Consider the following 15,074-nt stretch of genomic DNA (forward strand, 5'->3'; position numbering starts at 1 on the left):
TCCCCATCTGCCATGCATGTTAATAGAAGGTGGACAGGACACAAAGAACAAAGAATGTGTGCTGAAAAATTGTGCTAAAACTCTGGTAAAATGCCATAACTTCCAATGGAAAGGTTTTATCTCTAAGAGGCCCTTTAGCAGAAATTTTCAACAGTGAGCATTTGGAGAGAGACTTCCTGGATCTGCTGCCTCCTCATCACCTGCGGAGGAAATTTTTTAACCTTTCTGTGCCAGATGTCACCCTCTATAAAAAAGACAAATAGAAGTACCTTTGTTTTGGGTCAATATAAGGACTAAGTGGGTTAACATATAAAATGGTTATACTGCAGTCTGGGGCCTATTGAGCACAATGTAAACATTAGTTAAATAAAGAAATAAATTTGTTAAAGATGGGATTTTCCAAAGTAAAGCAACAAATTGGTGTGCATGTGTGTGTGTATCGTTTAACCATAAAAGATAGGATTATTGTGAGAAAGTGTATATCCAATACAAGATATAATAATTTGTAAAATGATTCAGTCAGAGACAATGGCATTTAGTACTGCGTGCCCTGGAAGAAGCACTCATTTAATTCATTCTTTAGATCTGCAAAATGGTCATAAAAATACCTATTTTCTAGGCTTATTGAAAGTGTAAGACCAACATTTATGAAACATCTGACCCATTCGAAGTTCTTAATGGCTGACCATCATGTTTTTGCTGAATAAATCTTAGCTTACAATTAAAATATGGATAGTAAAGCACGTTTGGGAATTTAGGTGGGTGATGGATGGCATTTCTTTTCAGAAACCCATGTGTAATACAGTAATTATTGACTACTTACATGGACCAGTTACCTTATTAAGTACTTTGGAAGTCTTGCTTCATTTGATCTGGAAAGAAACCCCAAAGATAGGTACTCTGATGAGCTACATTGTACATGTGAGGAAACGGGGGTAAAAAAGGTTAAGTAACTTGCAAAGGTTTCACATCTTGTGGGAAGAAGGATGGCAGATGAGTGCCCGCTCTGGGCTCCCGAGCACTGCTCACGGGGCTGCCTTAGCAGAAGTGAGGGAGGCAGGGGGTGCAGTGCTCAAATAGCTCTCCTTTAAACCAGTGACTCCAGCCCAGGACTGCCAACCGCAGGCATCATTCCAAAGTGTCTGTGAGGGAGGAAGAACCCTGACATCTTGGTGACTGCCAGTCCCCCTGTTAATTGGTTCATGTAGATTTGACCGAACCTTTCACAAATGACTCAGTTCAGAATTCTGACATTACAAAATTAATTGGCTCTGCTCAGTTTGAAGTGTAGCCTCATCCTGAGGGAGTTTGCACTGTGCTCTGAATTTAAAACAAACAGAAAAAATTCACCCTAGAATCTGGAAATCTGCCAACTTTATGTGAAAATAAAACATGAAATTGTGTGTTTCTAAAACTGTTGAGTGTTTTCTCCTCAATAATTTACTCTCTGATAATGTTAGGCACAATTAGGGACCCTTCATTCCTGTAATTCCCAATCTATTTGTCTATAAAGATGTATCTTCCCCTATGCTATGTAATAGTGACAAATGCCCTTTCTAACATTTTATGTTTTCTCTTTACATATTTATAACACTGTGCAGTACCATTGGCCATATGTCAAGGAATTTTTCTCCAATACCATTGCAGAATTGATAATGAATTTGTATAGATTAACCTGAAAACTTTATAAGATAAAAGTAAATATTCTGCTGAGAATGGGGAAGTAATCTGGAATAGATGATATCAGTAATTTCAGCTAATTCTATTAGTCACTCTTAGGTGGCTATTCCAACATCAACTTTTCCAAATTTTTACATGGTGGGGGCAAAAGCTGTTTAGATAGACATAGAAAGTTGACATTAGGGCACTATGTGTGACAAGTTATGACCAGGCCAGAAAGGGAGTAGCTATTTTCACTGGCCATAAGGAAGATGGGCCAAACAGCATCATGTTTCTTAGCATGTGGGTAACTTATTTCCTTTGTCTGCTGTTAAATTTCTAGAAATACAACACCGTGTTCTTACTGGAGATGAGGATCAAAAAGTGGTCCATTTCTTTATGAATTAAGTATTCTTCCTGTGCAGTGAAGCCTGTGGTAAAGGATGTGGAGAGTTTTCACTGTGGATGCACTCACAAAAAGGAGCGTTCAGCTCAACACCGAGAAGAGTTGTGCTGCCGAAAACACAGAGGCTTGGCTGTGCCCTGTGTGAAACCAAGAGTGTTGTCCGCGGATTGGGTGCAGCTGCTCAGAGGTGCTAGGAATTAACCGAGCACAAGCACTTGGATGTGACCCCACTGGCCTTGTTGTTCTGATTACGTCACCCAAATCAAAGAAGACCTGCATTTATGAAGCCTATTAGGGAGTAACTCATCTACCGTATATACATACATGTTAATGCAGTTGAGTTTCACACATGAATTATTATGAAAAGAATTGACAAATAGGACCAACCACATTTTTCAGTTCAATCAAGAAGATGAATCCTTTGATTCTAATTTGGGTGTTTGCACTGATTTTATTTTTACAATATGTATATATTTGCTATCATTTTTGGGTTATTCCTCCTCCAAGAGTGGCTGAAGCTGCTGACATGGGTATTTTTCAGAATTTAGGCCTTTGTTAATTACATTTATTCTTTGACTTAAGCTCCCAAGCAAGTTTACATGTTGTCATTAAGGCAAAATTTCAGCATTAAAAACAAAAAATTTTAACTTGCCATTTTTCACTAACATTACCTCAGAAAATTTATTTTAAAAATATTCTCTTGCCTCTGTTAGTAACTCTCAGCCACATTTCTTTAGAGGGAATGGTTTACTTGCTGTAGCAGTTTGATATGTTTATGAATTCCAAAAATAGATATTGGATTGTGTGTATAATCTGGTCTGTACCTGGGCATGATTAAGTTATGATTAGGGCTTTGATTGGGTCATGTCATTAGGATGTTGAGTCTATGCCCCTTTGTGGGTGGGGACTCACAGATAAAAGACATGACAAAAGACAGAGTTGAGGGGTTTTGATGTTGGAATTTGATGCTGCAGCTTTAAGCTGGAGCCCAGGGAAGTAAGCTCACAGAGGAAAGAGAAGCCAGTCCCAGGAAGAGAGGAACCCTGAGCCAGAAAGAAGCAAGCCCTGGGTAGAAAGGAACCTTGAACCTGGAGAGCAGCAAGACCCTGTAAGAGAGGAACCTAGGAAGCCTGAACCATTGCAGCAGTCAGCAGCCATCTTGCTCCAACACATGGAAATAGACTTTGGGGAGGGAAATAACTTACGCTTTATGGCCTGGTAACTGCAAGCTCCTACCCTAAATGAATATCCTTTATAAAAACCAACCAATTTCTGGTATTTTGCATCAGCACCCCTTTTGCTGACTAATAAATTTGCTTTTCTGATACTAGAACTTGAAATGAAATTATAGTAATTTTTGTGACTTGCATTTAGCACTGCCACACAACTAGCTTTTATTACCACCTAGATTCTATCTCTTCATGAAAGTTTATCTCATTTACCTTAAGTCAGTATTCTATAAGGAGGTGTCTTCCAGGTTGCTTTGTCCTGCCAGCTTATGGTGGGCTTGTGATGGGGTCCTCCATACTGCAATGGACAGAGCAGCTAATCAGCACTTGGAGGCTTTCAGCAGAGAGATTGACCCAAAATATGGCAGAGTACTGGGGTCTATATCAGGGTATCCAAAGACAGCTGAAAACCAGTGAAAGAGTCAGTGACTGTGGCAACAAGCTTCTGTACCAGAAAATGACACACCAAGTAAATAGAGAACACAATCAAGAGGGGAGCACATCTTTTGGAAACGACCAGAGAGCAGCATCCGCACTCAGAAGTGGAATGGGACATGCTAACCTCTTCTCACACCAGCCTCACTACATTTTGCTCCTTTATAAATATAACAGGCATTTTAGAATGCTCACATCTCATCCCATTTTATTTTTCTTTAAATGCATTAAAAAAATAAACTCTAACAGACAACTATTGTGACATAGGTTTTATTTCATTAAAATGTAAACAGGACCAAATGAGGGTAACATTCTTCCCAGGCATGGTTCTAGTTTCTATAGCAGGGAATTAACAAGTTATTGTTGATATCCTTGGTGTGAAAAAACTCAGCTCAAGAACTGCTTCTTCTCAAGCGGGTGTTTCAGTGTATAAAATACAGAATCACATCTCATGGCCATATACCAATATAAGTCTTTTTTTTGTTGGACAGTTGTAAGGATAATAATGCCAGGCAAAGACAGCTGCTGAGCTGTTTTCCTTAAAAGCTCACCCACCCCTGGTTTAGGCCATGGAGACTGAATTTGTTGCCTGTAACATACACAGATAAATATTTCTGGTCAGGATGATGTCCTCAGGAGGGCTGCTGTGCTGCTACCCACTGGAGCTCCATGTCTGCCTGTCTGAATATTGTGTCTCATCAGCCTCTTAACTCTCTTCATAAAATATTCAATCGAATATCTGTGATTCTATGCTAATGCCAGACTTCTCCACTAAATTTCAGGCTCTATGAGAATAGGTACCACGATTGGCTTATTCCTCACAGCAGCCCCATAATTTTCAGGGGGCCAGACATCTATCGGAATTTAAAGGAAAATATATTATCTGATTAATGCACTAATACATAAGAGAAATTCTTTGTCTTGGGTAATTGCAAAAATTACACAAGGATTTGTTGAGAATGACTATGTCCCACCCACTTTAATAAAAACCATATTCATTTCATTGTGGTGTTTATATTGAAAATACCACAAAGAATGGAAAGTTTGATTCAGATATCAGTGGCCAGGTCATCCTCATCAAGGAAATGGTGAGGTAGTGGTTTTGAATTATTCTCTTTGGCTCTCTTTCTGTGTGTCCTCCCTGTTTCCTACAACCCACAGTTGTGGAGTCCTATTTATTACAGACACGTATTATCAGCTACAGAGGACACTTGAACATTGCTAACATACTCAATAAATTATACAGGCTTCAAGTACTATAATTGACTTTGGTGTTGGATATTTTTTTCCATTCCTATAAAATATTCTTGAGCTCTTTTCTGGGATGCAGATAAATTACTCAAATACACTTTGATCCTTTTGGTCCTTTTTTTAAGATTTGTTAGGTAGAACGTCAGTTTGCAGTCTATTGGTAATTGTTCTCCACTATTTAGGTGCAACCTCTGAATCAAGAGGCTTCGCTACCCTGGGAGGTGGTAGTGGGCGCTGCACTCAGTGCTGTGTGTGAGGTGGCCACTGCTATCTTTGATCCCTTCAGGTGGTTCTTTTCTTGGAGAGTTTCATCATGTGCATGTGTTCATCAGACCAAACCTTTTTTAAGTGCCAAGTATGGTAAAATGTCCCAAAGGGGGAAATGGCTGAAAAATGTCCACTATAATCTGTGGTTCACTTTTTCCAAAATGTTAGACTTACAGTCATTGCTGCTTCTGTGCCTCTGATATTTTTAAAGAAGTGATTTTTAATTTTATCTGGTTTATCTAATTCTTTTCCATAGGAACATTGTTTGGCCATAGACTATTCTGTTTTCTCTAAAACAGTCTATCTGCAGAAATTCATATGATTCATAATTTATAAAACTTATTGGTAGATAATAAATGTATATGATTTACCAATGATATAGTCTCAAATTTATTTTATAGATTGTGTGGGCAATATAAAATTTTGTTTAACCAGGGCTTTTGCAGTAGCCAGATAAGAAATAGCTTTTGATTTGACCAGAGAAATAAAAGTGAAGGTCATAAAAATCAAGGAATTTAGAAGATATTTTGAAGAGAGATAACAGTACTAGTTCATGGATTGATCTGGACCCAGAATAATAAAAGCAACATTCTGGTTTAAGTCTAGGCAACCGGGTTGATGGCTATGCCAATAATAGAATATAAAATATTATGGGAAGAATTGGGTTGAATATATGTTCTTACAAGAATTCCTTTAATAGCTACAAATTTTAGACATTACCTAAAAATATTTTCTGTTAATTTTAACACTGTGGATATGTTAATGTACTTTATCAGTACTGTCCTAGTTTCCTATCTGCTAAAAGGAATATCATGCAATGGGTTGGTATTTTAGTTTCCTAGGCTGCTTAAGCAAGTACCATAAAATGGGTTGGTTTAAGCGATGGTCATTTATTAGCTTTTGGTTTTTAGGTTACAAGACAGTCCAAATCAGGGCATCCTCAAGGCGGTGCTTTCTTCCTGAAGGCTGTGGTGTTCTGTGCTGGCTGCCCACTTCCTTGGCTCCTGTGTCACTTGGCAAGGCACATGGCGGTATCTCCTGGTCTCTCCCTTCTCATCTGGGTTCCTCTAATGTGGTCCTTGCTTCCTTTGACTTTCTCTCTCTCTGAACTTCATTCTCTTATAAAGAACTCTAGTAACAGGATAAGACCCATCCTGATTGAGGTGGGCCACACCTTAACTGATGTATCCTCACCAAGAGGTCCTACTTACAATGAGTTCAGAACTGGAATGGATTAAATTTAAGAACACGTTTTTCTGGAGTACATACAGCCTCTTACCACCACAGGTGCCTTAAACAATGGGAATTTATTGGCTCATGGCTTTGAAGCCAGGAGAAGCCCCAAATCGAGGCATGAGCAAGAGGAGGCTTTTGCCTTAAAAACTGTGGTATTCTGGGACTGCCTCTAGGTGACCTTGGTCATTGGCTTTTTCTTGGACCTTAGATTCTCCACACATGGCAGCATCTTCCTCTTTCTCTTCCAGGTTTTATTGACTTCACCTTCTTTTTGCTCCCCATGGCTGCTGCTTCTCTGTCCAATTTCCTTTGCATATAAGGACTTCTGCCATATTGGATTGAGGCCCAGCCTGATTCAGCTGGCCACACCTTAACAAGAAAAGACCTCATCAAAAGGTCCCACGTACAATGGGCTTACACCCACAGGACCAGGGTTAAGACCCGAACTCACCTTTTGTGGGGGACATGATTCAATCCACAATTACCTAAAACATGATATAGGAAATATTACCTCCATTTTCAGAAGAAAAAGGTTTGATATGGGATATATTAAGTAACTTTCTCTAAGTCACATAGAAAATAAGTGGTAGAACTAATATGATATCCTAGCTCCTAATTCTAATATATATCACGTAAGTGGAAAATGTTAACTAAATACTTGGATAAATATGTCTGCTTTCCAAGGGAGTAGTCAGGGTTGGAGACATAGATTTGAAAATCATGAGTGCATATATGAGAATTAAATCCATGAGATAGGATCAGACCAGTAAGGAAGAAAAATATAAAAGAATTTGTTGTACAATGTTAACTTCTTAGTATGTAAAAAAACATTGAGTTCTGCTATCTGGATCTTCCAATGGGATATTCATCTCCATTTTATTGTGTATTTCATCTCTTTCATATATTACCATCTATTGTTCCTTAAATTAAAAATCTATGCAGGAAAGAAGTGACTATGTAAGATAAGGAAAAATGAAAAAAAAAAGAAAAAAGAACACTGAATGCATAGGATTTTAGCCTCAAGCATAAATGAAAGGGTAAAATACACTCATTATGCTATCCCATCAGCAAGAGTCAGGCAGTCATTTGAGCTCAGGGTTGTTGTGTACTAGTAGTAAAAGTCATTCAATTGTGTATGCTTGTCATTAGAAATTAAATTTTTAATCTGTTTCTAAACACAGCACTAAATATTAATAATTTTACTTTTATTATTTATGAGTTATACCACTATGTCCTTATAATACCTATTACAAACTTTCATCCTACTTTGCAAGTTCTCTGTACATCTCTAGCTCCCTGTCCCAGCAGATAACTTTCCCTATAAATTCAGTTTAAAACTTAGGTAAAAGTTTCCAATTCCTGATCCTCTAGTCTATTTCCTACTGCCTTTTCCACCTAAATTGAATCTTTTAATTTTATTAATATTCCCTAGTTTATGCTCAATAACATTGATTCATCTATTAATCCACTGTCAATTTGTTTTTTCCAGTAGTTCATGCTTCTCTGTTTTCCCTCAGTATATACTGGAATTTCTTACAACTGGTAAATGGGAGAGGATATAACAAAAGAAAAACCTCCCTCAATCCAACAACTCCTTTTTACCAGTCTTTCTTATTGTATTTCTCACTTCAACAGTCAAGCTTCTTGAAAAAGTAGTTTATAAATTTTTTTCAGTTTACTTATTTTCTTACCTTCACACATCAAACATCAACTTATTCCCTCTTAAAATGTGCATGGCATTTCCCCCAGCTGCAGGTATAATCTATATTTTCTTTCTCTTGAATCTGGGCTGGCTTTAGGACTTGATTAACCAATTGAATGCTAAGGGTATGTTGGCATTTTCAAGGGTAGTATAAAAGGAACCTTGCAGTTTCCAGCGAGGCTTGTGGGAACACTTTTGTGTGGAGCTAGCTACCATGTCTGAAGTCAGACAACCCTGAGACTTTTAGGCTGTGACAAGCCAAACCACTTGGAGAGGCCATGAAGGATAAGAGGCTATGCCCAGAGAAAGAGGGTGGTCAGAAGGGCCAGGCATGTGAGTGAGGTGGCCAGCTAGAAGATCCACCAGATCCAGCTACCTCTACATGAACAAAAAACAAAGTGCACAGCAGAGTCCTCCTCAAATCCTGACCTCAAACTCTTGAGCAAGTTTCTTAAGTGTTCCAGATGACTTACATTTAAATGTAAATCAGACTGACTTCTCTTCAAACTGCACTTAAATGTAACAAACAAACCAAAAGAAGGTTGTTTGTCCTAACTTAATGTGAGTAGCTAGTTAAGGTCTTTGGAAAATTTTCTGAATCTAGGAAGCACATTTCCAGTTGTAAAAAAGGAGACAATTATAAATAAGATCTAGTCAGGGAATGTGAACAATTCAAGGTAAAAAACATGAACAAATATAAGGCTCTTAATAGTTGCCCAAAAGCTTCATGGACACAAACCAAGAGGAAAACTAAAAGGGTGGCCAAAATTGAGGTGAACACTCTGGAACCCAGCTATCTTCAAACAATGTGGGAGTTTGTGAAAGGCATTGATGACAATAAGAGACTTGTAAGTAAGGCAAGAGTATTACAGATAGTTGCTTTTTGGGAAGGCAAAGAGCCAAATTCCAGGAATGAAATGATTGGAGTTTACAGGTGGAGCTAATTAAGAACACCTGGTTGGAACAGAAACTAAGAAGCTAGAGAGGGAAGGTAGTTCCTGACACCTGCATTTAGTTCTGTGGACATTTTAGAATTTTATAAACCACTATCAAGGATGTGAGGCATACACTGAGGCCGTGTTTTAGCGGACTGTCCCACTTACATTAGTATATCATTAAAATAAGTAATTTTCATAGTAAATCTACTTCTTTGTTACACGCTATTTCCAAAATGTTTAGACTATGTTTTAAAGGAAGTACAACTGACAATTTTGCTAAAACCCTTTTTCTGTGTTTTAAAGATTTTTTGAGATTTCTACTCATAAAAAAGCACCTGGCATTGTAAATTGTTAGCATGTTATAAAATGTACTTGTTTCACTGCAGTTCCTTTTGCTAACTGTCCACCAAGGGCTGATGGAAGCCTTTGGAAACTTTTCTGCAATTCAGCAGTTAAGCAAGATTTCCCACAGGCTCGGCCAATAAGGGGTCCCCTGCCTTCAACACCAAAATCCATATTGACAACTTGCCATCGGCCTCAGGGCTAAACCTAAATAGCAGAGCTTCATTTCCCAAAATAAATTCATGCAATCTAAACTTGGCTTAAAATGACTGAACTCTTAAAGAACACATTTTTAGAAATTCTTATTACAAAGTGAGTGGCTTTGATTATGTACTCTTGTCAGGTTTTCTTGTACTTAGGAACTATCCAAGTAAAGCTTCTGTTGAGATACTGACAACCCAACTGTCCCTTACCATGACACACAAGACTCTTCAAATTCTGATCACTACCTCCTTGTCCAGATACATCCCGCACTTCCCTACACACGTCAAAACTGAAGGACCTACATGCCTTGAGAGTATATAAATAAGCATATGTGTGCATGTCTACCTGATTACACACCAGTGTGTCCATTTGAAATGCTCTCTCCTCACTAATACATCTGTGAGCCTCCCATAATGTAATAATTAGACCAAAAGCTGTAAAGAAACAAATATTTAGGGAACACATTCCACATGAGGATGTTAAGTACTTCTAATAGTTTGCCCCACTTCAATCCTTCAGAACCACCTTGAAGTAGATATTTTTTCCATCACGTCTGAGGAAGTGGGGGCTTAGGGCAATTAAGGAACTACTCAGGGTTAGACATACACTAAGTAACAGAACTGGAACATGAATCCAACCTATCTGACTTTTTGCCATAGCTTCCCAATATTCTTTATCTTTTTCTACAGTCTTCATTTAACGCTAACAGCAACGAAATAGGTTTAAACAGAATGGAAGTCCAATCTTGATATAACTGCACCATTCTCATTTTCACACTTTAGATTCTTATGTAAGACAAAGATAAAAATTCAATTTGCCTTGAATTCTTGCAAGAGTTGAGTCATTTTCATATGTGAAGAGTACTTTCCTAAAATAAGAAACAAGTGCCCATTCCTTTTGTGACTCTTTTCTGGTGTCCCAGACTTGCTAATTAGCTCTACCAAGTCTTGTGGCATTTTCTTCTCACAGGGCCACAATGACTCATACACAAAATTCTCTGATTAAAATGGTGATGCACGGAAGAACAGACATTAATGAAATATAATTTTTTTTTCAAAATAACTGAATACTGTAATTCTATCTGCATTAATGTTCTAGTGCTATTATCTTTAGCAGGAATCACCTGTCATGGCACATGTATTAAAATTGGCTCTTTTACTGTAAGCCACATTCACCTGTAACATTGCTCATGCAGTAAACATTGAATAGAGGCATCAAAAATTATACATATCCACTAAATCATACATATTTTGTTGGCAAGAACAAAAATAATAGGGGCTGCTATTTATCAGATATTTTCAATATGCCAGTATTAACGGTGTATGTGTGCCTTCTAATTTTATTCTTACAATATCTAAATTTTATTTTAGCAAGTAAGGAAAAGGAAAAAATAAATAAAACAGGAGTTAAGTAATTAGCCAAAGGCTATAGGATTCTAAGTTACATGGCTGAATTCAAACCTAGTTTCTTCTGACTCTAAACATATGGTAAATATATTGCTGCCTTTCTGAAAATTGCATAAGCCTCTTTCTTCTTAGGCGATTGGTCAAAGTGCAGATTTTCTCTAGGTAGTTATCATGGAAGGTAACTCGACTATGTCTGTTAGAACAGTAATTTCCAAAGCTTGGTCTGCTGACCCCTAGGCATCCCAGAAATCCTTAAAGGGAGCCTGAAATGTCAGTGAAATTTTCTTAATAATACTAGGACATTTTTGGCCTTTTTCACTGCGCTGACATGTGCAATGATGGTAAACAAGCAATTGCAGTGAAACTGTTGGCATCTTAGCATGAATCAAGGCACTAGAATCAAGTTATTATTTTCATATCCCTGACTTCTGTGTACTTGCAATAAAAATAAACAAATACAAGCAAAACCAGTTTTGCCTAAGAATGTTCTTGGTAAAGCAGGAAAAATGTATAAATTTCATTAGTTATCAATCCATGAGCACACATTTTTAAACATCCATTGTGACAAAATGGAAGTATGTGTAAAGCACTTCTGCTGCATACCAGAGTACAAGGTTACATCCAGGAAAAGCACGTGCAGCACGATTGCTATGAGTTGTGGGATGATCTAGTAGCTTTATTCATAGAACAACATTTTTATTTAAAAGAATAACTGAGAGACCATGGACTCTCAGAACAAGTTATCTGGAAGCTATGTTCTTAAAAGAAATCAGGTGAACCTGTCATTTTAAGGGAAACAACTGACAATATTTGTGGCTAATTGATGAGATTCAGGCTTTTGAGAAAATTATAATTTTGGAAAATTTGTTTTTGCCATCATGAGTTTAATAGTTTCCTGAGAGAGGCCATTTGTTTTAAAGAGGACAAAAAATTAATTGATGACGTTTCAGATTTCATGTTTTAACTAACCATTAGAAACCGTTATTTAAGGAAAGTTGAATGTTGGTGTAGTATCAAAGAAAAATATTCATCATGATCTGGAAAGTTTGTCAAAATATTCCTTTCTTTTCCAAATACATATCTGATTGAAACTTGATTTTCTTCATGCACTTCAATCAAGGCAGCATAGTAAAACAGATTGAAAGAAGAAGCAGATATGAGAATCCAGGTATTTTCTATTGAATCAGACATTAAAGACCTTTGTAAGGATATAAAAAATCATTGTCACTCTTACCACTAATTTCTTGGAAAATATAATATTTTAAGATATTAAACATACATGTATTTTGACAGACTGTGTATTTTACCATTTTTAATTAATATTTTCAGATAAGTTGTAGATGTACAGAAATGTACTACATAAAATATATAAAACAAAAGGTTCCAATATACCAACCACCCTATTATTAACACCTTGTGTTAGAGAGGTACATTTGGTATAATTAACGGATGAACGTTTTTAGAGATGTATTATTAACTCTAGTCCATTGTTTACAATAGGGTTCATTGTGTTATTGAAGTTGGGTAGGGCCTGTCCCCTGCGCTCAGGGGACCACGGGAAGTCTGTGGCCTGGGGCCCATCGGCGTGGCTCAAGGCAAGGCAGGGAAAGGCGAGAAGGGGCAGGCCCGGTGTGCACGGTTCCAGGGCACGGGCCAGAGGCAGGGCCCGCCCGACGCCGACAGGTCTAGCGGGCCTGGGTTCTTGGGCCCAGGCGCAGTGGGCGCGGGCCCCCGCGGTCCCCAGCCACGTGTGGGTTGGTGCGGGGCTGCGAGCTCCAAGGAAGGGCTGGGTGGCCGCCGCCTGCGTGGCTGCCTGCGTGGCTGCGCCGCCAGGGAAGGGCGCGCGCGGGTTGGGGTTGGGGCCGGGGGCCTGCATACCTGGCCCTGAGGGCTGCGGGGAGCCGGGCTCGGGGCGGGCAAAAGGAGCGCGAGCGAGAGGGAGGGGACGGCGCGTGGCAAAAGCCAGAGCACCCAGTATTCCCAGGCGGTCTCCCATGCAAGCACTAACCAGGCCCGACCCTGCTTAGCTTCCAAGATCAGACGAGATGGGGCGCGTTCAGGGTGCTATGGCTGTCGACGCTGGCTGAGGCCGGCGGCAGCCTCAACAGCTCGCTGCGCGCCGCCGCGCTGCCAGCCGCCAGCCTTCCGTTCCCGCCCGGCCCCCGGAGGCTGAGGGCGGCCGCCTCCGCCCTCCGCTCTGGCCCTACCTGGCCTCGAGCCCCCCCTCCCCCGCACGCCACTGGCTCCCGGGACCCCCGCCGCTCGCCTGCCCACAAGTCACCGGCCCCTGCTCCGCCCTCGGGCCCACGGCGCGGCACCCGCGCCACCGACGGCTCAGTCCGTGGACGGCGCCCTGCGGACCCCCGACCGCCACGCGCACCCCTGGTGCCAGGCCGGCCGGCCCCCTACTCTCCCGCAGCGACCGCCCCAGGCGCGAGCGCCGGCGCCCCCTGCCGGCCGGCCCTGCCTCACCACCCCGCGCCCGGGCCAAGCACCTGCCACCACGCCCAGCCGGCGCCCCTGAGCCGGTACCGCCCCGGCCCAGGAGGCGGGGCCAACCCCAGTCTTGGCCTGCCGCCCACGCGCCCGCACGCCTCCGGCCCCCCCCCCACACACACACACACACGCCCCCACCCCGCACGCCTTAGCCCCGGAGCTCCGGCCCTGGGCCCTCGGCCGTCGCAGCGGGTCCTCGCGTCCAGACCTCGCGCTCCCGGCCGCGCGCAGGGCTCTGCACTCGGCCGCCGGGGCCGCCCCCAGGAGCCACGCCCACCCGGAGGGCGGGGGTCGCCCCGCACGCCGCCCGGCCTTCACGCCACACAGCCGCGCCCTGCGCGGGAGCGGCCGCTCTCCCTTGGAGCAGCGGCCACGAGCCGGCGTCGGATGCGGGCGGCCGCGCTGGCTGCAAACGCCCACCGTGGAGCCAGGTGGAGAGCGGCAGGTGGCCGGATCGGGGCCAGGCTGTCCGCAGGCCTGCGCAGCTGGGGCCAGAGCAGAGGCCCTTGCACCTGGCACCGGGGGCTGCCCAGCCGCAGCGGGAGGCCCCGAGGCGCACGCAGCGGAAGCGCCCCCGGGCCGCGGCGGTGGGCGTGGCCTCGGTGCCCGCGCACCTGCGCCTGGGCCCTGCGGGCTGCCGTGGGCACGGGCCTCTCCTCGCAGAGGCCCTGGGCCGCAGAGCTGGGGCCCCGGCCCGCTGCCTTGCCACCCCGAGCCCCTCCAGGCGTCCCGGCCTCAGCCGGCCTAGGCCTCGCTGTCGCCAGCGCCTGCTGACGGCGGAGCTCGCCCAGCTCCTGCAGATGCGCCTGGCGGGAGGCGAGGGCGACACGGCCGCCCGCTCGGCCAGACCTTCCAGAAGGCGCCTGGGAGCTTGCCGCCGGCGGGAGGGACCCTTACAACCCGCGCCGTGCGCCCCGTGGGGGAGATGCCCTCGGGAGGCCGCTTCCTTCAGGTCTCCCGCTAGCGAGACCCGGCCTCCGCACACCTGCCCGCCGCCAGTGACACCCTGGACCGCGGGGCCTCGGTCTCCCAGCCGCGAGCCCAACTGGCCGCGGAGCCGGGTTGCCAGGACCAGCGCCTCTGCTCGCCGTGCCCTCGTGTGCCATCGTGCCCCGAGCACAGATCCCGGCCCACGGGCCAGGCCCCGGGCTGCTGCTGGGGCCAGAGGGGCACGGGCCAGAGGCCTCGCGGGCAGCGCACAGTCGGGTGTCCACTGGGCAGGGCAGGGAGCTCTGGTCCGAGCGGGCCCGCGTGGCGGGTGCTGGTGCTTGGCCTGGACCCGGCGGGGAAGGCACGGGCCCGAGACCCGGGCTCAGCCAGGGGAGACCCCCATTTCCATTAGTATGTACACTTTAAATGTTTTATGTAATTCTGTAATAAAATTCATTAACATCCACTTCCTTCCTAGTGACACAATTCAAATGCCAAAGAACTGAAGCAAGATTAAGTTTCAACAGGTAGGTCCCTTATAGGATTATGAGCTCAGAATTCTGGCTAGCTACA

The 15,074-nt window shown here is 43.2% G+C and overlaps 1 pseudogene; it reads right to left on the minus strand.

The window, feature by feature from the left end:
• Positions 1-13,034: 13,034 nt before the first annotated feature.
• Positions 13,035-13,153, minus strand: LOC131275724 (5S ribosomal RNA; annotated as a pseudogene).
• Between the last annotated feature and the right edge of the window lie 1,921 nt (positions 13,154-15,074).

This window comes from Dasypus novemcinctus, chromosome 23, assembly GCF_030445035.2.
Source record: "Dasypus novemcinctus isolate mDasNov1 chromosome 23, mDasNov1.1.hap2, whole genome shotgun sequence".
NCBI classification, from domain to species: Eukaryota; Metazoa; Chordata; class Mammalia; order Cingulata; family Dasypodidae; genus Dasypus; species Dasypus novemcinctus.